Genomic DNA, 27,604 nt, shown 5'->3' on the forward strand with positions numbered 1-27,604 from the left:
CAATATACCCTGGGATCTTAGCTCCTGCACCACTGTCTCCGCCAGTTTCGTGAAAACCCTTGGTGCTATATTCAGCCCGAAGGGCATTACTTTGAAGGAGTAGGCTTCTTTCCCTAGTTTTGAAGCCGAGAATGGTCGGAAGTGCCGAGCTATCGGGACATGATAGTAGGCGTCTGTAAGATCTATAGAGGTGGTGAAGGCCCCACGGGGAGAAGTAAGGTCCGCACCTGAGAGATGGTCAGCATTTTGAACTTGTCGCAACGAATGTACAAGTTTAGACGGACAAGTCTAAGATCACCCTTCTTTTGTCGGTCCCTTTCTTTGACGCTGAATAGACGACCCTGAAATTTCAAGTTCTTCGTCTTGGAGATTGCTCCCTTCTGGAGAAGGTCCTTGGAGTAATCCATCAATTCCTGCGTTTGTTCCTGATAGAAGGTGATGGGTGGAGGAGGACCTTTGATCCAACTCCAGCCTAGGCCTCTGGATACTAGCTTTTTGCCCAACTGCTGAAACCCCCAACGATGACGAAAGAGGTACAGCCTGCCTCCTACCTGAGAAACTTCATTGAGATGATGAAGGCCGGGATCCTCTGCCTGACCTTGCACCTCTAGTTCGCCCTTGGGCTCTGGCTCCTCCGCGCTGGCGAAAGGATCCTCTAGCCCTGCCACCCCTAGCAACTCTGGTAAAGGGGTGAAAGCCCGACTCTCATAGACCGGGTTAAAAAGCGGGCGACACGGAATACTGTGAGGAGGCCTGTTGGTTAGACGGCGGCGAAAGGAAGACAAATTGATGCTGTTGCTGAGGCTGAGCCTTAGAAGTCGAAGGCTGGGATACCTGTTGAATTGGAACAGCTTGTAGCACAGGATGCTGTTGCGGGACTTGGAAAGGTAGGAACTTCCTTTGCCTCTTCTTAGCCCTAAAACTGGAGGAAGAAGACTCTGATTTCCTCCTTTTGAAAGGGATTCCCCAACGCAACCTGATGCTTGGTTAAGACGTGATGCCTCACTCTGAACCTCGGATACTGCTGAAGCTGGGAAGAGATCTGCACCCCAGATTGAGGAAGCTAGAAGCTTGTTGGGTTCGTGCCTTATCGTCGCCTCAGACAGAACATGCTTCCTGCAATTTCTCCTAGCAATCGCAAAGTCGTACAAGTCACATTGCATGCTTAAAAGTAACGACTTCGCAATGACCTTAAACAGCAGCTCCTGAGCGTACTCCGAGCCGCCGTCTCTGTCATCACTAGGGAGTTAAGAGACCTTGCGAGACGTGTCTTAGCGTCAAATTCGGCTTGGATCAATGCGTCTGACAGCCTAGGAAGGCGTTCACTAAACAAGGTGATTGCACAATCTGGCTTCAGCTTGCCTACCGAGAACGTAGCTGGCAAATCCTCCCACAAAATCCTCCTACCTGGGAGTAGTAAAGATGTGGGATCTGTCTCCCTAAGCTGGGCATGGGCTCTTCTTCGAGTCACTGCCTGGAGTGTTAGTTCTGCTACCTTTGATGTAAAAGGTAAGGGGTTGCGACATCAGTTGTAAACATGGTGAAAGGACTTTTAAAAGCTGTTATTCTAGAATTTGAGCAGTCCCACTCTTCTAGGCTCCGTACCCATGTTTGCTGAGCCTGATCTCTAGAAAGGATAACAGTCTCCTGGGGACCTTATCCTCTCTAACCAGAGCTGCCTCCGTAAGCCTAACATAGCCGATAAATGGAGGCTGTAAACCTTCGGGGAAAAACTCGAAATCCTCGAGCCTACGTGTGCCGCAACCTTCTATAGTCAACATCCCATTGACAAACGGAGCGAAGTTAGCCACCTCCAGGGATTACCCGGGTGGAAGGGAGGGAGCGTGGACCCGTCAGGCATGTTCTGAGCTTGCATCAAAGCTACTAGAAGGGGCCGAAACTGCCGACTCCTGTCTGAGACCTGCAATCAGGGAGTCCTGAGCACCTAACCTGCTAAACACTTCTTCAAACCTTGCTGCAACTGAGCTGAGTAAACTACCAAGGCCACTGACCTGATTTAGAATATTTGTGTTGAACTGGTCTTGGTCAACGGAAGGAGAATCATCCTGTCCCTCTTGCGGTACCTTATGAGGTATCCGGTCCCTAGAAGTTAATGGAATGGGACTGGTAGGGCAATAGGAAGAATTCCCTCCTTGAGACCTTGGGATTGAAGGTTTGGAAAGTGACTTTATTTTAGTTTTAATATGTGTATGAAGCTCTGGTGACTGCCCAGTCCTTGGCATTGTCTCTGATCTGCCTTTAAGCAAGGTTTTACCCGCAGGCTTTTTCTTTAGTTTAGGAATCACAGAGAAGGAGTGCAACCTGGGAGGGGGCAAACCTCCTGTGAAACCCATGAAGGAATTGGAAGTAGAAGGAGAGGAAGAATCAGTCACTCAAGGAAAGATCCCGGTGACTAACTAAGCTAGCCTCATTAACACTGTTACCTGTACCCGTGCCTAGTGTAACGGGCAATCTCAACCACTTCAAGTGAGACTTCCTCTAGTCCAAGGTCCGGCAATTCCGCCTCTTGCTGTTCAATAACTGAGTCTTGTATTGATTTTATAATTGGTGCCGCTACTTTTGGATCGACGTATCCGGCAGATTTTCCGGGTGGGAAGAGCAAAGTCGCCATATCTCGGGACAGAATATACGGCTTAGCCTTCCCTACGTTCAGTCCAAACCCTCCAACCCAGATCTTGAGGGCGGAGAGTGCAGCATCCTTAATAGACTGCTCAGCCTGTAATGCAAGGAATGTGTCAATACCAAGTAAATTCCTTGAACATTATTCTATAATTATTGATTAAACAATGTAATTTAATTTAAACAAATTTTAATTGATCATTTATTTTATCTCATTTCAATATTTTTTTTTTTTTTTTTTTTTTATTTTTTTTTTTTACAATAAACATAGAACATCAGCAGTGCGGCAACTTACCGAAGAGTAGCCTGATGTGTACCAAGTCGTAGCAGGCAAAACAGTTTTCATGATGCCAGACCACGGAATCAGGAAGCAGCACTGCACAGGGGGCGTGGCCCCGACAAACGTCATGGCCGCACGGATCTTGCAGAGCAGCACTACAGCCGGCAACCAGACACTGAGAGGCCTGTAAGTGCAATAATATATAAGAACAATTGCACACACTTAATAGGATAATGAAGTATATATATATATATTTTTTTTTTTTTGTGCCGGAGCATTCCGGGCTATAAAGAAAAGAAAGGGTATAAATATATTCATATGTTAACGTCCCGGAGACTGTGTAAGGAAAAAAAAAAACCATCCGGAGTTGTATACCCGGAGCTGTATGACCCGGAGAGGGGGGTACACGAAGTAACCCGGGACGGCCACATGAACTCGCAAGTTCCGTGGCAATAAAAATAAAAATAAAGATAAAAATAATGATAATAAAAACTAAAATAACAAATATACTATCTCCGCCTACGGAAGAGTAACTTCCGTAAACATAACCCTCAATGACTCCGGGAGCGGCCGGAATCTAAACCCGCCTTATGCGGAGAGGGAATGTTTTAGGCGGGTGGATGTAAGCTCCGGGAGTGAAAGAAGCAGAGCGCAACAATCCACGGAAGCCGAGGCTGAAACGCAGTGCGACTAACAACTCCGGAGGCGGTCGGCTAAGAAGCGACACTCCCCAGCCCAAGGTCCTGGGAGACCCACTACACCTCCCCCTCCGCTGGTGGGACCGGCCGTCAGCGACAAACAACGAGAGCGGCACCCAACTACGGGGAGTCCCACGAGAGGGGGAGGGAGGGAGGGCTGAAGGGGGGGACGATCACGTGACCAGCGATTCCCCGCGAATAAAGGATCACGAGGAAAACGCAGGCTAAGCCTATGAAGGCTAGCTGCCGACCGAACACCCAAATATACATAGACAAAATAAAATCAATTACTTAAAGCTAAGGGAAAAACATGCTTTAACAGGGGTAATGAAAATAAGGCGAAAAATATAAAACGCAATGGAGGCCACTCGATGAGAGTGGGCGCAACAAGGAAAAATTACTTGCTCACCGACAAAACGAAAACAAACGGTAAGCTGACGAAAAGAAAAAGGGGGAATTCTTGAATGGAAAATACCAAACTAAAATAAAAGGGGGAAGGGGGGAACGATAGATAAACAACGAAGCACGAAACAAAGAAACGTGCACGAACGCCGACCCCCTTGAAAAACAGGAAATCATGAAAACAATAAACGTAGATCAAACAAGATCGACAAAGTAACTGCCACCCAAGACATAATAAAATATATACTGAAAATATATACTGAAATACCATAAGTTACGAGTATATAAATATAAATATATAGGTACTGATTTACTGAAAGAAGCCCGCTCGAAATTGGTACAAAACAAGGGAACGACGTAATGGCGGCTCGCTACCGCTCGTTACGGGAGGAGACGCCTAACAAAATCCTAAATAAAGGCAAAACGAAAGGCAAAATCACTCCCTAAATACAGAAAAAGGGCGAACCAGTACTTAACTTGGGTGAAGAGGCAGATTGACGATCCATAACGAAAAAGAATAACGAAACTAATAAAAAGAACAGATAGCTATAAAAAAGCGTGCAACGCTGGGAGGCTATCGATAAGAAATGACGCCGCAGTCCCCTTCAACAGGGTAGCTGGGTGTGACCTATAGGTCGGCTCCCCGTTTTCAGGGTCTTTTGATGAGGAAAAGGCTAATTGGAGGGGTTACTGTGGTAGTGTTTAACACTCGCCCCAGTTCTATACCGACACCTTTTATTTAGGTGAGCGAGTCAGAGACTTCTGACATGTCCAATTTAGCAGTTCTCTGGTATCATAGCAATATTTTACTAGAAATAGTGCTAAAGAGGACACATTTCACGGAGCGACACGGCTGAGCCCAGAAATAACATTTTTCTTTTCTGTTTCACCATTTATCGCTTTTAACGAAATTCATTATCAACCCTTTCATTTGCTACCTATCACATACTCCTAGAGTATTTGTGTTTAGTTTATATGAAAAGGTAAAGAAGTGTATTAATGTGTGGATGTGTTTTGAATATTTACAGAGAAGTGTACGGTATTTACCGGCGTCAAAGATGCATCCTCGCATAAGACGCACTCTTATTTTACAAGGATATTTTGTGGAAAAAAACAATGTTAGTATGTTTCATCATACATTTATTGAAAGATATTTTAAAAGTGATTTTGTAGGGTAAAATGCATGATCCTGTGCATGAAATACAATAATGTAAGAATATACTGAAATAAAGTATGGACTTTGTTTGAAATTTACCATAAATAAACAACAGGTGGCTTTATGCTTTTGTTTACATCCACTCATTGCCAATAGCTGACAGGCTAACTACCAACGTATCGTAATCAATTTTTCATAAGTTTGTGATAACAGACGGATAATTCGGCTTGTTTTCAATAGTTTTTTTTATTAGTAACAACTTATTTTAATAATTAGACTTGTTTTTCAATGTTTTATTATTAGCAACAATTTTTGTGCCTACCCATTAAGCTTGCTGTAGGAAAGGCATAGTCTACGGCGTTTGGTCTCCCACCTGTAATATGGCCCCATTAGGTGCAGGGCAGTCTTTTATACTTTTTACAGTAAAAAAAACATAAGGTGTGTAATATGCCGGCAAATACGGTAACTGCAGGTTGATCTTGAAAGTGAAGTCATTTGTAGCTGTCTTGGCAGGTCTTTTGCGCTTTTCAGGGTATTTTGCTCCAGTAGTTTTATTGGTAATTTCATCATCCATGATTTGTACCATAAAGAGTTGATCACATTTTATTGCCTGTTTATGGTGAAAGAATCAATTTTAAGTTTTTATACTAAGAAAAATTACATATACATCAATGCAAAAGTTTACTTAAGATTTTTTTATACTTCCACACTATAGTCTGGAAGTCACTTCAAATGACTCACTACATTAAATTTGAGAATGAAGTTGAAAGTATTAAGTGAAATTACTGTACATAAGCAAAAGAATGGCCATGCTTTAATTCATGAATGGATGTTTGAGTGCTGTGTTCTATGAAAAGTTTTGTTTCTTGTTCATTGCTTGTATAAGCACTTAATTTTGTTATGGCCATTATAAAGTATTTACAGTGCGTCCTTGACTTACAGTGGGGGATCCATTCCAACGCCATAAGTGCTGTTTACTTGATGGTCAATGGTGCATACAGTGCTGTAACTTGACGCAACATAAAGCAGAGTAAGACTGAATTGCCATAAGTCAAGGATGCACTGTATCATTGAAGTTTTAACAGTTGACATGTGCAATTAAGAATTATTTATGTTGGTAATATGTTTTAAGTTCGTGTACATTCTTGTAAAATGTACTAAGCAGTTTTGCTTATAATCGCTCATTGTAGACATCAGTATCGCCAGTAGTAGTGGAAGATTTTCTATGTATCACATGGCCACAACCTCATTCAGATTCATTTAGCATATGTATGTGCTTTTATCATAGTTTTATGGTGCATCTATTATTATTCTTCCCCCTTCATACAAATACTATATTTTGATAGTGTACTCGCTGTCTCATCCTCAAGGATTACCCTTTCCATGGTCTACCCAGAGCTCCATGGTGACCAGCCTAATGTCAAAAAATTCTCTTAAATGGTCTTGTGACCGGGTATTGTGTCGTAATGATAAACATTATAACACGTGATAAAGTATGAATGGACTCAGGATAAAAGGGCACTTTCTATTATCATCAGCGAATGCTAATATCCAGTTTACCTACTACATCAAAACCGCAAGAAGTGGTTATGTGCTTACACACCATATTGTTTACATACAACCAAAATCTGACCATGAAACCAGAGCTCAGAGAAATCTGTTCTTTGCTTATTGATTCAGCTAAGTGCACAATTTAAAGTTCCAGCTAAAAAAATTTTTAGTGGAGCAATGATTTATTGTGCGTGAAAATCTGTAATTGGCTTATTTTGCCATCACACGTCAGCGCTTCTTACGATTTATGATCGTTAGGGTAGCTCCGAGAATTTTATTCTTTGCTTTTTAAGTTCATTACTGAGGTTTATGGCATATAAGTTGAAAAGCTAAGTGTGCAATTTAAAGTTTCAGTTAACAATAAAAATTTAAGTTTATGATGTGGAACGATGATTTTACTGTGCGTGAAAAGATGTAAACTGTAATTTTTTGCCAGTAGTACATGTCTGCACTAGCGACCTAGGATCGTTAGCTCCGAGAGTTTCGTACTTCACTTATTGATTTCTTTACCGAAGTTCATGGAAACATCCAACTTGAAAGCTGAGTACATAATTTCAAGTTCCAGTTACAAATTTTTTAGTTTAGACTATGGAACAATGATTTTATTGTGCGTGAAAAGCCGTAAACCAATTTTTTTCACCAGCAAACAACAGCGCTTAGATTTTGTGATCGTTAACTATTTGTAGAAGTGAAATTAGTTTTGAAGAATTTATCATTCTATTTAGAAGTTTTATCTAAAGAAATGTTCCATGGTTATTATAAATATAGGTAATTCTTTCAGATAACGATATTGGCAATAGCCTACCAGGCAGTAGCCTACAATCTACATTGACTCAGTGAGAATGTTAGTTACACTGTAGCAGATATTGTCTGCAGCCTAACCTAGGATTATATCCTTAAGGGTGAACAAAATTAACCTGGATTAGACAGTAACCTGAAATAAGGTAAGATTTAAGCCATACCCTGAATGAATGCAAGATTTAAGGACATATTCTGTTAGGTTATAGGGTCTAGGCAGTAGCCTTAGTTTACACCAAAGACCTTAGGATTATATAGTAGAAGGCTACAGACATTTTTCTTTTTTTTAAATAGCCTGTATGCTTAAGCATTGTCTTAATACTGTAGACTCTATCATGTGCATAACCTTAAAAATGATATTTAAATAATCTAGATTGATTTGACAATAGCCTAGGCTAGGTGATATGTTAGCCTAGCTATAGTAGACCAAGAACAGTTAATCCAGATTAGACAATAGCCTACAGTACTAGGTGATAGCCTAACTATAATGTTTCATATTACTAGTTACTGGTTTATAAAGTAGACCAAAAACTACATAGACCAAATGGGCTGTGAAGTAGTAGCTTATCTTGAATACAAATTACACCTGGTTAATCCCATACCTTTAGGGGTAAATTGATTAATCACTATCAGACAATAACCTATACTAAGTAATAGCCTAACTATAAAATTTGACATCAGTGAGTTTCATATTGGGAAGTTACTACTTTATATAGTAAACAAAATAGCCTAAGGCTAGATATTATAAGGACGGCATTTCGGCAAATGTCTGTCCTTCCTCCGTACATACTTTTTATACCATATACTAAAATATAGAGCATTTCATGGCTTATTAGCCGATATATATATATCATGTAAAAATGTACTCTCTACACAAAGATATATGTATATCTTCAGCTGCGAGAAAATATGCATATATCTTTGTGTAGAGAGTACATTTTTACATGATATATATATTGGTGGATAGGCCATGAAATGCTCTACATTTTAGTACATGGTATGAAAAGTATGTACACTACTGCCTCATATACAGCCATCTCTGTTCAATAAAGTTAGTTAGAGCTTTCTCCTTGTCTGATTCCAGTCCCCACAACTGGTGACCTGGATTAGGATGGTAGCAGCTCAGGCCACCTACCCCAGAAAACATTCAATGGACCCATAAGGCACTCAGTCTAAGTTCTCTGGTGCTCCTATCCGTGGTCGATCACAATGCCATTTATGACACCTGTCGACCGTAAGAGTGAGCAGGCAGACATGGAAACGGCTCAAAAACTGGGAGCTGTCCATCGCCATTCCTTCTGGTTCTTCGATGCCCCAAACCACGACACGATGTATACTCTCCCCAGGTGGTCCCCCAGTGCCCCGATCGATGTCCTTGCACAACACCACTGTGCCGGCGGAGCCCCACACCATCAAACTGCCACCCTTCTCTAGACAGAACATCGCAGCCTGGCTACATCACGCGGAGATCCAGTTCCAGCTCCTTGGGATCACTTCCCGAAGGACGTATTCAACCGGCCTGCCCCCTGGATGGCCAGCCAGCCCAGAGCGCTGCCCTATGAAGGCCTCAAGACCCAGCTCACCCAGGCCTTCTCCCTCCCAGACCCCGGGAGAGCCGCCCACATCTTCGACCTGGTAGTCAACCCCATGACCACCGCAGACCTGAGGCTTGCCTGGCACAAGCTCCAGGACCTGGTACTACTGCCAGAGGTGGCCCACCAAGGATGCAGAGAAGAGGTAAGCCTCCTTAGACAGCTCTTCCTCCGCCAACTCACACCCCAGGTCTGCAGCCAGATCCCGACATGGAAGACCTGAACATGGAGAGCCTGGTGGAGTGGGTCTTCGTCCTGTTCACTGCCACCCAGGCCGCATAACTCTCCGCCCCACTGTCAGCCATCAGCCTGCACCAGGAGGAACCTGAGGAGGCAGGGATCAGCACAGCCTTCCAGAGAAGGAGAACCTCGCAACCCCGCCAGGACAACGGTTGGTGCTGCTTCCACCAGAAGTTCAGCAGTAAGGGGAATATGTGTGAGCGCCCCTGCTCCTTCGTGCCTCCAAAAAATGACGAAGGTAGTGCCCAAGGCCAGCCCCCCTGGCAGTGGCAGTAACGAAGTCTTGCCACAAAGGATTTTGTGTCGAGGACACCATCTCCGCCCACAGGATGTTGGACACTGGTTCCATCCAGTGTTCTCGCCATCGGCAAAGGACCGCAACCGCACCCCCGACGCCCCAACTGCCCTCATAGCCGCCAACAGAACCCCCATCCGCACCTATGGCACCAGGACCCAGATCATCATGTTCCTGGGCCGGACCTACACCTGGCCCTTTGTCATCGCCAACGTACGAATCCCTCTCCTGGGAGTGGACTTCCTAGCCCACCACGGATTCTTATTGGATGTAGCCCGCCAACACCTCCTTGACACAGAGACCTGCCTCTCTCGCCCCCTCACCACACGACCCAGGGCGCCCACCATTTGCTCCATTTTTCCCCACAGGTATGCCTTCCTCCTACAAGAGTTCCCAGACATCTTCCGACACGAGCTTCACCAGGTGGCAGGGGCCGCACCCATGTAAGGTGGATACCATTACATCGACACCAAGGGCCCCCGACGCATCCCGCAAGCCTGTGGGCATCCCCCCTCCACATGGTGAAGAAGGCAGACGGTATGTTGAGGCCCTGCGGCGATTACTGTCGCCTGAACACAATCACCACACCCGACAGTTACCCCCTGCCGAACATCTAGGACCTCACTGGGCCTCTCTGCGGAGCAAAGATCTTCTCTAAAATCGACCTCTTAAAGTCTTACTTTCAGGTTCCCGTCCATCCCAATGACATCCCGAAGAAGCCAATCATCACGCCCTTTGGGTCCTTTGCGTTTGCCTTCTCCACCTTTGGCCTGTAGAATGCCGGAGCCACCTTTCAGCGCCTTATGGACAGCATCCTCGGCAACCTACCCTTCTGTGTCTGCTCTATGGATGACATCCTCATATTTTCGAGGTCACCAGAGGAGCATTTGAACCACGTCCGGGCCGTCCTCAAGCACCTGCAGAAGAACAGGCTTGTCGTCTGTTTCGACAAGTGCACCTTTGGCGTGGAGAAGGTGGGTTTCCTCAGCCATAAGATTACCCCAGCAGGAGTACATCCCATGGCATCAAAGATGGCTGCAGTGGAGAAGTTCCTGATGCCGATGACAGTCAAGGCCCTCCAAGAGTTCATCAGGATGGTGAATTACTAAAGAAGATTCATCGCCCGCACATTGTGTTCTTTGACCAAGGTCCTGAAGGGCAAGCCAAAGAAGCTGACGTGGGGAGAAGCCCAACAGCGCGCCTTCAACTGCACCAAGTCGTCCCTCAGCAGAGCCACAACCCTGGACCCCGATGCACCCCTGACACACACCACCGATGCCAGCAACACCGCATGCAGCGCCGTCCTGGAACAGCTGGTCAATGGGGTCCCCACGCTGCAAGCCTTCTTCAGCAGGAAGCTGAAACCCGCCGAGACCCACCACAGAACCTTCGACTGTGAGCTCCTTGCTGTCTACCAGGCTGTCCGCTATTTCAAGTACCTCTTGGAAGGCATCCCATTCACCATAAGGATGGAACACCAGCCACTGGTCCATGCCTTCGTCAAACTGGGCGATGCTTGGTCCTCAAGACAGCAACATCACCTTGCTGCCGTCTCCGAATTCAGGTGCTCCATCGAGCATGTCCCCGGCGAAAGGAAACCCGTAGCCAGTGCCCTCTCAAGGATCAAGATAAACTCCCTGCACTTCGGCATGGACTACGAGGACTTAACGTGTGAGCATGACTCCGACCCTGAAGTACCAGCCTACCAGACTGCCATCACTGCCCTCCAATGGGAGGACATTCTCTTCAACCCTTCCAAGACGACGCTCCTGTGACACCAGCACCGGCGGCCCACGCCCCCCGATAACCCCTCCCGGAGAAGCAGGTATTAAACGTGATCCACAGTCTCTAGCACCCGTCGCCCCGCACGACAACCAGACTCATGACCGCAAGGTTCGTTTGGCACAGCATCAAGAGGGACTCCCAGGAGTGGGCCAGGAACTGCATCGCATGCCAAAGCAGCAAGACAGGAAGGCACACCGAATCGGGAATAGGCACCTTCCCTCAACCCAGGCGGAGATTCGGGCCCCTTCCCCCATCCAGCGGTGCCCGATACCTCCTGACGATGATCGACTGGTCCACCAGGTGGCCAGAAGCCACTGCAGATGCCCGTGCTGAAGCCCTCCTATCCAGCTGGATCAGCCGCTTCAGAGTGCCAGACGACATCACTACAGACCGGGGAACCACCTTCACCTCAGAACTCTGGATCTTCCTGGCATGCCTGATAGGGACCAAGCACCATACGACCACGGCCTACAACCCCGCAGCCAATGGCACGGTAGAAAGGACCCACTGCTCCCTCAAGGCCTCCCTGATGGCATGCTGCAAAGGCCCCGACTGGAGGGCACACCTACCATGGGTCCTCCTCAGCTTCCGCACCACCCCAAGAGCCAACGGTAACCCGTCACCGGCAGAGAAGGTTTATGGCGAGACCATGACAGTGCCAGGAGAATTCTTCCCCGCCGACAGCGACGACCCCTACATCCCACTGGCAAGACTTCGGACAGCCTCCCAGAAAGTTCCCTGCCGAGAGACCTACTCCGACCGGAGGAAGCAGTTCCGACCAAGGGGCCTGGACTCTTGCAAGTACGTCTTCATACGGAATGACGCTACCCGCCCACCCCTAACAAGACCCTACCGAGGACCACACCACATCATCCGCCGAAAGAAGGCGCTCCTCGTCTCGATCGGCGGCCACAAGGACTGGGTCTCAATAGGCAGACTGAAGCCCCCTGTCGTTCCCGATGAAGACGACACTCCAGAAGGCCCTCGCAGGACACCGCCTTGGAACACAGCCTTGCCAGAATCCGACAGCGGCCCCCAAATGTCGCTGGGCTGCCCAAGGAAAGCAGTTGAACCCCCCAGGCCCACCACCAGGGGCAGCATCCTGCTTCCTGACTCACTGGACGACAAGGATCCGTTAGACGTCCCCCGATGGATGGAATCTTGAACCCCCAGACTCCTCCAGCTCCCCCGCAAGATTATGCTGACCATCAGCCAACGATTATTACTTAATCATTGTCTTTGGGGGGGGGGAATATTTGTAAGGACGGCATTTTGCCAAATGTCCTTCCTCTGTACATTTTATACCATATACTAAAATGTAGAGCATTTCACGGCCTATCCGCCGATATATATATATAGAATGTAAAAATGTACTCTACACAAAGATATATGTATAATTTCAGCTGCAAGAAACAATCACAGCAGGGGCTCTGTCTCTTTTTGTATGTGCGTGCATGACGGACACTACGTTTTCGTCAGCACTGCTGCCTCATATACATCCGTCTCTGTTCAATAAAGTTAGTTAGAACTTTCTCTTTGTCTGATTCCAGTCCTCACAATATAAACAATCTGGGTTAGACTAAAGATGTTAGCCTAACTATGAATTTACATGTACTGTAACTCTGTTTTTATATAGCCTGTACATTTGATTTAGAATAATCTGGATTAGGCAATACCCTATATGTACCAGGCTAAGAGAGAACAATTTAGGAAACATCCTATAGTTGGAGTACTAAGTGGTAGTTTAGCCCAAATAGCCTAGGACTAGATATAAACAGTATCCTAGGCATAATTAAATAATCTAAAACCATTTAAATCTGTGGGTTGGGCTAACTAAACAAATTAGTAAATAGGATATTAGTCCGAATGGTATGACAATTCAAATTAAAACTTTACATAGCCAGTGCAAAAGGACGAATACAGCCATATACGGCTGTCAAAACTAACTTAAACCTCAAAGAGCTTAAGTTAACATAGATTTCTAATACGTAGAATCTATCACAAATATGGAAAATGTATGAGGAAATACAGAAGTGTCCCTCATTAATAATTTAATACTGTCTAGCTTCTAATGACAACATGCTTTATATCACTACAGGGCTGCCATTATGCAGACCCTCAGTTAAAGTGTTCCATATCAAATTGCTTGGGTCATTTTGTGTAAGTGGGTATGGCTCATACCACCTGCCATGGGTATAGACTTGTAAAATACCGTTAAAATTTGCTTGGTCAACAGATATGTACCAAACTTGTAGTATGCTACTGGCAGCAAGTTTTAAGGATGAAACTGCCTATTTTACACTGTCTGGTGATTCCAAGGGTTTAGTAGGACTAACGAAAGGGGAAATTATCTCTTTCCAGCAAAACTCCAGTAGCAGATATGTAACCCTTTTTTCTCAGATAAAGATTTATCTTTGGGTCAAAACCCAGTAACATAAGTCCAGAGTACCTTCTAGGTATTTCATGTTTGGCCAAAAATCCAGTATAATCAGTCCCCATAGTGAGACATTCTCACTATGGAATATGAAGTGGCCATTGCCACTGAAATGGCCCTGCAGAACCCGGATGGATAAGGGACACAAATTTCAGGTAGCCATGGGAGAAACCTCCTGGGAGGAATTCTGTCCCCTCTTTGCAGCTATTGATGCTGAAGAGGATCTTTCCCCCAAAAAGGGATACTAGGATCCATCTGACTCCGACTGAAATTACTATATGTTCGGAGGGTTATTGTAACTTGCCCAGCTCTTCTGCCCCTTTGGTAACAGGCAGTTACAGTTCAGTTGTGGAAGCTCAGTCAAAACGTTCAAACTTCCCCAAACGGAATACACAGTTTGTGGCATTTGATCAATTCTGTAAGGAAATTAGTTTCCTTCCCCCAAAAGGGATACAAGGAGCCACCTGAACCCAATGGAAATGGCAACAGTTTCAGATGGTTGTAGTAATTCACCCAGGACCTCTGGCCCTGGGGAACAGGCAGTTTCAGTTCAGCTGCAGATACTCAAGTCAGGTTATGCAAGCTCCCCCAGAACAGATACACATTTTGCTGTATTTGATCAATTCTGTAAGGAAATAATGAATATCATCAGAAAATGTCTGCCAAAGAACAGCAATGTATGAGCGACATGATGCATGATTCCAAAAAGGATTTTAAGTTAGTCCAGTATACTCCACTCAGTATACTCCAAAGTGTAGAAGCACTGCATCCTGCAACCCAAAAGTGAGAGGGGATACAAATGCTGGCCAAATGAGGTTAGAGATGGAATTACAACTGAAAACCACTAAATGGTCAGTTCTGAATACAAACCTTCAAAGCAAAACATAAGGGCGCAAATACTCTGATGATACTTATGATCCTTGGTTAGATGCTTCAGTGTGCATTTTCTCTCCATGTAGTAAATCTCTAATTAATGAGAGAAAAACTAAAATCAAAGCTGTACATGGGAAAAACCACTAACAGAAATGGTCTTCTTACCTGTCTATAACATTAAAAGCTATAGAAAACATCCTTATCAGGACCGAAGTTGCTCACCAAAGACTTCTAGCCATCTGTCCCTTCATTTTCAAAATTATTAATCTTGTAAAGACAGATTTTTAGATTTTTGTAGTGATTAAAAGACCAGAGACAATGGCAGAATTTATACCATTTGCCTTGGTCATCCCAGTTTCGGAAAACTCCATCAAGGAATGGACAATGCTACAGCCCCCTTCTGAAGGGGAAAAGCCTCCTTTATTTATAGCTACACAGCAATTTAGGAGCCCTATAAGAGCAATCTCAGAGGTAACAGCCTCGGCAAAATTTCATACTAGGAGCTACCTCTTTAGTATTATAACTTCTATCACCTTGCTGGAAGTTGCCATCAAAAGGCTTCCAAAATGTTCTAGAGCAATTGTTGCTGTTGAAGTTCAAAGTCTTATGAGAACCCTGTGATATGCATCCTATGACTTAATAGAGTGGCACATAAAAGTGTAAATGGAAACATTGGAGGGATCTAACTAGTCACTTCCCAATGTAGCTTCATTATTACATAAATACCTAGCTACATTATTACATAAATAACCCTCTCTGTAAGGACCTGTTTGAGGAGTTTGTTGTGGTAACGGGCAAGCCTGCCAACAGAATTGCACAGGAGCTCTTTTGGGAAAAGGGGAATTTAGGAAATAAAAACTCAAAACTTCCCCTTACTCAACCTAAAAAGGCTCGGTTAAAAAGGTAAGCCTTCAGTTGCCCCAAAAGTTTTCCCTCAAAAGAACAGGTAGGTGTTCAGAAGGAATGATGCCTCACAAAAGGACAACAACAGCAGCAAGAAAATATTTTTCACAAAGTCCAAAGACCCTCTTATAGGAAAAGGAAAAGCAACAAATGGAATGCTATCAAGGCCATAGGAAGAGAAAGATGGATACCAATAGGAATGGTATGGTTGGGGGTCAACTTCAAAGACACCACAGGCAATAGAAGTCTTCCCTTTGGGGGGACAGTATTAATTTTGAATGGGCTGGGATGGAAGCAGTCTCATCCCTCCTGTAAAGAGGTTCTTCCAAAAACCCAACTCCTCTCTGGAATGTTATGTGCAGAAAGGCACTGTTAATGGGAGCCATAAAGAAACATGCTGATATTTGCCACCAAGTATGCGTGTCTAAGTGTCCCCAAAAAGGATACCACCAAATGAAGAGTGATCCTAGACCTAACAACATTGAATAACTACCAATGCCCTATTGCATTCAACTGTTCTAAAAGAAACTTGGACAATTATAGATCTGAAAGACACATACATACCGGCACATCCCTGTCGTCGTTCCCCCGTCCCTTCCTCAGGCTCCAGATTGGGAAAGATGTACATTTTCAAAGTCACAGCGTTGCCCTGAGATTTGACAAAGTTAGTAATGGCAGTTCTTCGAGAAATCAGAAATACAACTAATATCCCACCTAGATGATTGGCAGATCTGGGGTCCCACAAGAAAAGTGTGTTTGAAAAACCTGAGAGCAGTGATCAACTGACTACAGTCAAAAGGCTTTATGATAAATTGGCAAAATTCCACCTCGCACTCAGCAGACTCATTCAGTAGCTGGGACTGTGTTGGGATACTTATCATGGCTCTCGTCTCTCCCTATCCTACACAAAACAGTCCTCAAAATGGGCCTTGCACAGCCCCAAGTTTCCAAACAGCAGTTACAACATATAACAGGCTTGTTGCAATTTGCATCAATAATAGATCCAATACTTGGATCACAACAAATGAATATGAATAAATTCTAGCTATCTCATGTAACATAAAAGATGCGAGACTAACCTCATCAAAAGATAATAAAAGTTGGGGAGATACTTTGGCCTTGATCCCGGAAGGAATCTCTGGCAATACAGATCACCCTGACTCCTCAGTCTGTATGAATGACAATACACACAGATTCCTTGTTGAGAGGTAAGGAGGATCATCAGGTGGCAGCCAGGCGTTCAGCTACTATGAGGAATTGTATCAATTTCCTGGACCTGATAGCTGTCTTTTTCTCTCTAAAAAACTCAAAACCTACAGAAGAGAGACATTTGTTCGGTTCTCGACAACATGACTGCAATGTCCTACATTGAAGAGGTTGCGATGATACTCGCCTCCTCTCAATATGGTAATGCTAGCAATCCTTCAATGGGGCAGGCAAGGAAGTGGTATGTGTCTGCAATTCACCTTACAGGGTTTCTCAATGTAATAGTAAGAAAAATTATAGCCTCAACAGAGTGGAGTTAAAGAACCACTCTTTCAGAAATAGCCAACATACTTCCACAAATGGAAGTTGACCTGTTCACGACATATGAGAATCACAAACTGCCAGGCAAGCAACAGCAAGAGATATCTTCCTACAAGACTGGAACAAATGGAGGATGATATACCCTTTTCCTCCATTGTTCCAGATTTCGAGGTGTGAAGCAAACTCCCAACCTACTAAGGAACAGCTTGCTTAATACATAGCCCCAAATTGGCTAAACAGGGATTGGTTCCATTAACTTTAACAATGGGGCAAAGAAATAAATTCCAAAGCTGTCCGCTGTTTTATCCCAGTCAATGGGAGGGAAAGCCGTTGAAGGATCCACCTTGCTAAGCCAAGACCTTCACGGGTGGATTTTCTTAAATATCTGTACCGCGAAAATTACTTGTCCCACATTGCTAGGTACCTTGTGCAAAAATTAGACTTCATATATCTGGCAATACCAATATGTATGGAAGGTATAGTTATATTATATTCATACCAAGAACCCAGTCAAAAATTCTATGGAAACAATTTTTAAATTTCTTATCCCTTTTTGAAGACAAATGCCTTGCAGTTACAGTAATCATGGAATACAAGGCACCATTAATGGAAATATTGTTTTATAATTTCCTGATTTGACTCTAGTATACAAGTTGTCATTTACCTTCTGTGGTCCTTTGCACTACAAAGTTCTGTGGTCCTTTGCACTACAAAGATCTGCTCTGGAAAGGTTCCAATCACTTGGTGCTCAGACTTTGATCAGCCCCTCAATTCAGTGGACCCGATACAACCACAACTCCCAAGCTACACTATGTGATCTTCTTAATTGCATTAGTATCTGAAGCTTGTATACTAGCAAACTGGGCTCTCTTAGACGGGGACAATACATCACGTAAACGGCTGAAGATCAATTGTTGTTGTCCTCTGACCTGTCATTCCTGGCCAAGAATAGGATTCCTTTAAGAAGGGACTCTCCTATCCCAAGTAAATTAGAATTAGCTGACAAAACATTATGCCCAGTTCAAGCACTTAAGATTAACCTAAAGGTCATGGCAGATATTCCAAAAGGTCCATTTTTTCCCTATACTCTTAACAACAATTGACACAAGCTCAAACAAATTCAACTACACTGTGTATGTGTAGGTGGCATGGATAGTCTTGACCCATAGGTGCTACAGCTGCAAACCATGGGTCTTCCTAACAGGCGGGTATGCTAACTATCGCTAGGGAAGGTTTGACAATACAACAGCTATACCCAGCATGCTTAGGTAAGTCACCACAGAACTTAGTTTCTTGTTCTTTGCTACCAAACCTAAAGGTGTTTGGCAGAGAGAATGGGGCCTTTGAAACTAGTGGCTTGACCCTGGACCAAAAAGGATTTTGGGTTGTCGGGATTAAATTCAAGAACTTTTCATCACCTGTCAATTTCTTTTTAAAGCTCCTTGAAGATGAGACAGTGACTACACTATCAAAAAACTGGTTTTGATGTGAGAAAAACCTATTTTTGGTAGTCGCTGTTGAGTCCTCAAAACCCTCCCACTTCCCTGACGAAAAGACATGGGATTTGAGTAAGAGATCATCCTGCATCGGATTTTGGTCATACGTAAACAATATGAAAGTGCGTATGCACATAACCACTTCTTCTTCTAATTCGGTTTTGATGTAGCAGGTAAACTGGTTATCAGCATCCACTGAGGATAATAGAAAGTGCCCTCTTATCCTGAGTCCACTTATACTTTATCATGTTATAATGTTTATCATTATGACACAATACCCGGCCACCTGACCAGTTAAGAGAATTCTTTGACATTAGTCTGGTCACCATGGAGCTCTAGACAGACCATGGAAAGGGTAATCCTTGAGGACTCAACAGCGACTACCATAAATAGGGTCAAAACCTGTTCTATGAGTTCAATAACAAAATAATATGAGTTAAAAATAATTTTTAACGTTATAAAGCACAAACTTTTACACTGCCTACTAGTATTATAGGGAGACATTGATAAAACAAACTTGTTACATCAGCTTTTGAAATTTCATCTTGAGCCAGTTTTAAATTCTTAACCACCTTAGTAAACTCTTTAAATTCCTTTGCTGATGTGGAGATGCAAATTGTAATACAGTATATTGCAATTTTGTATTTGTATATAGTAGACCCTTTAGATTGCATTACGTATATCCAGTTTGAAGGAAGCGTGTCTGAAACATCCAATTTTTTTTATACCATGGCAAATTTTAAATCTCATCTGTCAGCCTTCTGAAAATTTGCATAATTTAAAAAAGGTGAGCATGAAATTGATGGTTGAGGCAAATCAGCTTTTACAAGTTGGGAAAAATGGTTGGAAGATAATGCTGTACTGAAAGTACCTTAAAAACTTTGTTAGCTTTCCTTCACTAATGGACAAAAAATGATATTGTTATTGTACAATAAAGTTTCATACATACTTACCTGGCAGATATATACGATTGTATGGCCCACCCAGCCTCCCCTCAGGAGACAAGTGGAAGAGAAAATCTGGCTCAAGAATGGTAATGGTTCCTATTCCTGCCACCCAGCGGCAGGCGGGTAGATCACCTGACCTACCTGTAGTGTGTGCCGCAAAATTTGAATTTCTGTCGGGACGACGGAGTCTATAGCTAAGTATATATCTGCCAGGTAAGTATGTATGAAACTTTATTGTACAATAACAATATCATTTTCATACATTCAACTTCCCTGTCAGATATATACTTAGCTGATTGGCACCTTTGGCGGAGGGTAAGAGACAGCTAATTACTGACCGGACTGGTAAACAACATATGATGTAGGTAAAAAAGTTAATTAACAATACCCTGGTTCCTACCTGTTTAGGCGGAAGATTTCATAGCTTATGCATAGAAGTCTGCTTCGCCTCAAAAGCTTCAGCGAGGGTGTGCCCTATGGCTGAGAATTCTTGAAAGGACTGTCAATGGGGTCTTATCCACTTACTCAACAGAACCTGATGGCAATTGTCACCGGGGTCCCATCCACTTACATGACAATATACCTATGCCTATTGGCATACAAAGGAGTAAAACACTGATCCCGATCACCCGATCCTAACCGTGGATTAGTATTTACGATTGCAAGGCGTTATCCCCAAACACCTTTCAAACAACCTAAAAACTCAACACCAAATTATTTTAAAATCACACTATATAAAATATAAGGACAAAAAACAAACTTAAGGATCAGTCTTCTCTCCTTTCCCCTCCCCAGCACTGTATCCGCTGATACATAAGGTCCAGAGAGAAGCATTTCTCGTATGTTACCCTCACATCTTTTAAGTAATGTGAGGCAAACACTGAGTTACACCTCCAATACGTGGCTGCTAAGATGCTCTTCATCGACATGTTCTTGTTGAACGATAACGATGTAGCAACTGCACGTACCTTGTGTGCTTTAACCGTTAATGTCTTATATGAATCACTATCACAACTCATGTGAGCTTCAGTTATAACATTTCTAACAAAAAAAGCTAAAGCATTTTTTGACATTGATCTTCTCGGGTCTTTAACAGCACACCAGAGGCTTTGATTGCGTCCCTGCAACTGCTTCTTCTTCTGCAAGTAAAACTTCAAAGCTCTAACAGGGCATAATGTTCTTTCCATCTCATTTCCCACTAATTGAGAAAGCCCTTTTACTTCAAAAGTCCTAGGCCAAGGTCTCGAGGGATTTTCGTTTTTAGCTAAAAACAAATGCCTGAAAGACAATACAGCTGAGTCCCCCTTAAAACCCACTCTCAAGTCTAGAGCTTGCAACTCACTCACTCTTTTCGCAGTAGCGAGAGCTATTAGGAAAATACATTTTCTTGTTATGTCTCTGAAAGACGCTTTATCGGGAGGTTCGAATCTCTCTGACATTAGATATCTGAGAACCACATCTAGGTTCCAACTAGGGGTGAGAGAAGTTCTTGATTTTGTCATCTCAAATGATCTAATTAAATCATGCAGATCTTTGTCATTCTCTATGTTCAGGCCCCTATTCCTGAACACAGCAGACAACATGCTTCTATAACCTTTAATGGTTGACACTGCTAGCTGAGATTCTTCTCGTAAATATAAAAGAAAATCAGCAATTTCGGTCACAGAGGTATCGGAGGAGGACAGCTTCTTCGCCTTGCACCATCTACGGAAAACTTCCCACTTCGATTGGTATATCCGCATGGTTGAGGACCTTCTTGCTCTAGCAATTGCTTTTGCAGCTTTGCGAGAAAAGCCTCTCGCTCTGACCAGTCTTTCGATAGTCGAAAGGCAGTCAGGGCGAGAACGTGGATGTTTTTGTGGTACCTCTCGAAGTGGGGTTGTTTGAGCAGATCTGTCCTTATGGGAAGAGATCTGGGGAAGTCCACTATCCATTCCTGTACCTCTGTGAACCATTCTCTTGCAGGCCAATAGGGAGCGATCAATGTCATCCTCATTCCTTACGAGGACACAAACTTCCTCATTACTTCCCCCAGCCCCAGCATCTTGAATGGGGGAAAAACATACGCCTCTATGCCCGTCCAGTTCATGAGCATGGCATCGATCGACAGGGCTCTGGGATCGTCCCCCAACGAGCAAAAGTTCTCCATCCTTCTGGAGAGGAACGTTGCAAATAGGTCTACTTGAGGCTTCCCCCAAAGAGACCATAGTTGCTGGCAGACTTGTGAATGAAGGGTCCGTTCTGTTGGAAGGACCTGGTTCTTTCTGCTCAATCTGTCCGCTCTTATGTTTCTCCCTCCTTGAACGAACCTCGTCAGGAGCCGTATCCCTCTTTCCTCCGTCCAGATCAACAGATCCCTTGCCAGCTCGTAAAGGAAGAAAGAGTGTGTCCCCCCTTGTTTTCTGATATATGCCAGAGCCGTGGTGTTGTCCGAGTTGACCTGGACCACCACGCCTCTGACTTCGTTCTCGAAATGTCTCAGTGCCAAGTGTACGGCTATGAGCTCTTTTGCGTTTATGTGCCAGGTCTTCTGTTCTTCCGTCCAGATGCCTGACACCTCCTTCGTCCCTAGTGTTGCTCCCCATCCCGTCTCCGAGGAGTCGGAGAACAACACTAGGTGAGGGTTCTGAAGAGACAAGGACACTCCTTCGTTCCTTCTTAGAGGTTCTAACCACCATCGCAAGTGGTGTTTGATGTTCTCCTCTATGGGAAAGGTATCCGTAAGACCTCCCTTCTTCCTGTTCCAACTTCTCCTTAGATGGAACTGCAAGGGTCTCATGTGCAGCCTCCCCAGAGAAACGAACTGCTCTAGCGACAAAAGGGTGCCCAAAAGACTGAGCCATTCCCTCGCTGAGCTTCGTTCTTTCTCTAGGAAGACCGAGATCTTTTCCACCCCTTTCGCAATCCTTTCTTGGGATGGATACGCTCGAAAACCCCGAGAATCCATCCGAATCCCCAGATAGACCATGGTCTGGCTGGGGATCGTGTGAGATTTCCCGAGGTTCACGAGCAATCCGAGAGATCTGACTAATTGCAGAGTTATCTCCAAGTCCTCCAAACACTGTTGTTTTGACTGTGCTCTTATAAGCCAGTCGTCTAAGTAAAGCGATATTCTCACCCCCTTCAGATGTAGCCATCTTGCTACGTTCCTCATCAACGCCGTAAACACCTGAGGAGCCGTCGAGAGGCCGAAGCACAAAGCCCTGAACTGATAAATCCTTCCCTGCACCATGAACCGAAGATATTTCCTCGACGAATGATGCAGGGGGACGTGAAAGTAAGCATCTTGAAGGTCGAGGGAGACCATCCAATCTCCTGGACGGAGAGCAGAGAGGACCGAATTGGATGTCTCCATGGAGAACTTCTTCTTCTCCACGAAGCGGTTCAATGCACTCACGTCCAGGACCGGCCTCCACCCTCCCGAGGCTTTTGGCACCAAAAAGAGGCGATTGTAAAAGCCCCGAGTGTGCGGATCCTGTACTCTCTCGATGGCCTCCTTCTCCAACATCTGCTGTACCAACCCGAGAAGGGCATCTCTTTTTACAGGGTCTTTGTATCTCGCTGACAGCTCCCTCGATGTCGTCGTCAATGGAGGTCTGTTCCTGAAGGGGATGAGGTATCCTTTCTTGAGAACTTGTAGGGACCAAGAATCCGCTTTTCTTGAAGCCCCTGCTTCTGAAAATGATATTGTTAAGATACAATAAAGTTTTGTACATACTTACCTGGCAGATATATACTTAGCTATAGACTCGGTCGTCCCGACAGAATTTCAAAACTCGCGGCACACGCGACAGGTAGGTCAGGTGATCCACCATTCCCGCCGCTGGGTGGCGGGATCTGGAACCATTCCCGTTTTCTAAGCCATAATTTCTCTTCCACCTGTCTCCTGAGGGGAGGATGGGTGGGCCATTAATCGTATATATCTGCCAGGTAAGTATGTACAAAACTTTGTTGTATCTTAACAATATCATTTTTGTACATGAAAACTTACCCAGCAGATATATACTTAGCTGATTGGCACCCTTGGTGGAGGGTAAGAGATAGCTAAAAACAAAATGATAATACTTATACTAAATACATTAAAAAAACAGGGAAAAAACAACATATGTTCTTGGATATAATAATCCATGGTTCCTACCTGATTGGGCTGAAGACTTCATGACACTGTCTATGAGGTCTGCCCTGCCTCAAGAGTCCCAGCGAGGTATGGACCTATGGCTGAATAACTCTTTGGATCGTGTCAATGGGGGGCTAGCCCGCTTACGCGACAGAGCCTACTCTGGTTCGTACCAATGGGGGCTGACCCACTTACATGGTAGAGCCTTGACCTTTGTCATATCAATGGGGACTCGCCCTCTTACATGACAGAGTTAAGGTTACTATAAGTAATTACAAGGAGCACTGAAGCCAATCCCGATCACCTGACCATGTTAGTACTGTTATAATCTATGAATTGCAAGAGGGTTCCCTATTCCCTCTGACAATCAACCAATAAAAACAACCACCAATAAAAGATAAATTAAACACTAAAGTAAGTTACGAAGGATTAGCCTCAGCCCCTTCTCCCAGCACTGAATTCGCCGAAACATACGCTCTTACATCTCCAAAACGTAGACTCTATAAGTGCCTGAAGAGACCATGTTTTGTGAAATGCCATTGACGTAGCTATGGCTCTCACTTCATGCGCTCTTACTCTGAGAACCTTGAGGTGCTCTTCATTGCAAGTAAGGTGAGCTTCCTTTATTACATCCTTTATGAAGAACGTAAGGGCATTCTTTGAAATCGATCTTTTCGGATCTCTTACAGAGCACCAAAGACTTTCTTCTGTACCTCCTAGCAACGCTTTCTTCTTCAGGTAGAACTTGAGTGCCCTGACTGGACACAAAGTCCTCTCTAGTTCTCTTCCTGTTAGTGAAGAGAGTCCTTTTATCTCAAAGCTTCTTGGCCAAGGTTTTGAGGGATTTTTGTTCTTTGCTAGAAAAAGTGGTTTAAAGGTGCAAATCGCTGAATCCTTCTTAAAACCCACTTTACCTTCCAAAGCTTGCAACTCGCTAATTCTCTTAGCTGTCGCTAAAGCAAAGAGGAATAAGGACTTTCTAGTTAAGTCTCTAAATGAAGCTGTGAGAGACGGTACGAATTTTTCCGACATTAGGAACTTGAGGACCACATCCAAGTTCCAGCTAGGTTTCTTGATTATATGGTCTTTCGTGGTTTCGAAAGACCTTATAAGGTCATGGAGATCTTTATTATTGGTCAGATCTAGTCCTCTATGTCGAAAGACTGAGGCCAGCATACTCCTGTAACCTTTTACTGTTGATACTGCCAGGTTACAGTCCTTTCTCAAAAATAGAAGAAAATCTGCGATTTCAGTTACAGATGGTTACTGGAAGAGGATATTTTCTTCCCCTTACACCATCTTCTAAACAACTCCCACTTCGACTGATACACCCTAGAGGTGGAGACTCTTCTGGCTCTTGCAATAGCATTCGCCACTTCGCTCGGGAAAAAGCCCCTTGCTTCTGACTCGTCCTTCGACAGTCTGAAGGCGGTCAGACTTAGAGCGGGGAGGTTTTTGTGAAATCTGTCGAAGTGGGGTTGTTTGAGAAGATCGTTCCTTAGTGGAAGCGATCTTGGAAAATCTACTAACCACTCCAGCACTCTGTGAACCAATCGAGAGCTGGCCAAAAGGAGCGATGAGGGTCATTCTTGTTCCTTCCAAGCAAGCGAATTTCCTCAATACTTTCCCTACTATCTTGAAAGGAGGGAAGGCGTATGTGTCCAAGCCTGTCCAATCTAGCAGAAAGCTGTCTACTGCTACTGCTTGTGGATCCGATTAGTTCTCTAAATCTGTGATTCCTGTGGTCGCGAACAAGTCTATATTGGGCCTTCCCCACAGATGCCACAGTTGTTGGCATATCTGAGGATTGAGAGTCCCATTCGTGGGTAGGACTTGGTCTTTTCTGCTCACAGATCTGCCCGGACATTTCTCTCTCCCTGCACAAACTTGTGAGAAGAGAGATCTTCCTTTCCTGAGCCAAATCAGCAGATCCTTTGCTGATTCGTACAGGAAAAAGGAATGCGTCCCCTCCCCACCGTTCTTTATATATGCGAGGGCTGTTGTGTTGTCCGAGTGGATTTGAATCCCCAGAACCTGAGACCTATTCCTCGAAATGAACTAGAGCTAGACGAATGGCTGTTAGTTCTTTCTTGTTTATGTGCCAGGACACTTGTTCTCCTTCCCAAGTGCCTGACACTTCTTCCAAACCTAGGGTCGCTCCCCACCCTGAATCTGAGGCGTCTGCAAATAACGCTAGGCGAGGGTTCTCTAAGTGAAGGGAGATTCCCTTGCTTAGTTTTTGTGGATCTAACCACCAGCGGATATTCTCCTTGATTCCTTTCGAGATCGGAAAGGTTTCTCCCAGATTTTTGGACTTCCAATCCCATCTCTCCTTCAGATAAAATTGAAGGGGTCTTAAGTGTAGTCTTCCTAAGGAAACGAACTGTTCCATCGAGGAGGGGTCCCCAGTAAGCTCATCCATTCCCTCGCGGAACAATGTTCTTCCTTAAGAAGACTGCCACCTTTTCCAAGCAGCGTTCTCTCCTTTCCTGCGAAGGATACGCTAGAAAATCCCGAGAATCCATCTGAATCCCCAGATAGACAATACTTTGCTGGGGAGTCAGCATGGATTTCTCGCGATTGACTAAAAGTCCCAGGGACTTTGTCAATTTTAGAGTAAGTAAAAGGTCCTCCAGACATTTTTTCTCCGATTGGGCTCTTATTAGCCAATCGTCCAGATATAATGAGATCCTGATCCCTTCCAGATGTAGCCAATAAGCTACATTCTTCATGATGTCCGTGAAGACTTGAGGGGCAGTCGAAAGTCCGAAACACATCCCGTTCGGCAACTGGAACTACTTTCCCTTGGAACATGAATCTTAGATATTTCCTTGCTGCCGATGAATTGGCACATGGAAATACGCATCTTGAAGGTCCAGGGACACCATCCAGTCCCCTGGACGAAGAGCAGACAGAACAGAGGAAGACGTCTCCATCGAGAATTTCTTCTTCAAAACAAAGAAATTCAGGGCACTGACGTCTAGAACCGGTCTCCATCCCCCTGATGCTTTCAGTACCAGGAACAACCGATTGTAAAATCCTGGAGACTGGAGATCTTGAACCAGTTCTACCGCTTCTTTGGAAATCATCTGTTCCACTGCCTGCAAAATAGCAAGTTTTCGGACTGGATCCGAGTATCTTGCAGTCAACTCCCTTGGAGTTGTCGTCAAGGGAGGATTTTCCTGAAGGGGATCAAGTATCCTTTTTTCAGGATCGAGAGGGACCAAGAATCCGCTCCCTTCTGCGCCCAGACTTTTGCAAACTGGAGTAGTCTGGCGCCTACTTTTGTCTGGAGGACTCCCTGTTCATCTAGACTTCCCGAAGGACCTTCTAGATGGTCTACTCCTTCTTTCTGGTCTGCGACCTCTAAGAGGGGTCCTAGAAGAGGAGGCACCTCGAAAGGGCTGTACAAAAGAGGGTCTCTCTCTTTTTTCGATAGGCACGGCCGGCCTAAACTTCTTGGCTGAGTGAGTGAGGAGATCCTGAGTTGCCTTCTCCGTAAGAGATTTTGCAACCTCCTTAACAGTCTCCTGTGGGAACAGATGAGGGGACAAAGGTGCAAAAAGAAGAGATGCTCTTTGTAAGGGTGATACGGGCTTTCTTTGCTAGAAAAAGAGCTAAAGACCGATCTCTTCTTTAAGACTCCTGTTCCGAAAAGTGAGGCAACTTCTACGGAACCGTCCATAACCGCTCTGTCCAAGCAGCAAGCCAGGACGCTTGAAAGTTCTTCCATGGAGACAAAGTCAGTGTCCTGAGCTCTCTTAGCTAATGCTCCCAATACCCAGTCCATGAAATCGAACACTTCTAGGGTCTTAAAGAGGCCCTTTAGAAGGTGGTCCAGCTCACACATGCCCCATGTTGCTTTAGCAG

At 44.5% G+C, this 27,604-nt stretch overlaps 1 long non-coding RNA gene across 1 annotated transcript in view; it reads right to left on the reverse strand.

Annotated features, from left to right (window-relative positions):
- Positions 1–5,143: 5,143 nt before the first annotated feature.
- LOC135219928 (uncharacterized) overlaps positions 5,144–27,604 on the reverse strand; it is a 72,231-nt gene continuing 49,770 nt past the window's right edge. Inside the window, exon 2 of the long non-coding RNA XR_010315534.1 lies at positions 5,144–5,786. This is a non-coding gene — a long non-coding RNA (uncharacterized LOC135219928). The remainder of the gene's footprint in view (positions 5,787–27,604) is intronic.

This window comes from Macrobrachium nipponense, chromosome 1 (assembly GCF_015104395.2).
Source record: "Macrobrachium nipponense isolate FS-2020 chromosome 1, ASM1510439v2, whole genome shotgun sequence".
NCBI lineage: Eukaryota > Metazoa > Arthropoda > Malacostraca > Decapoda > Palaemonidae > Macrobrachium > Macrobrachium nipponense.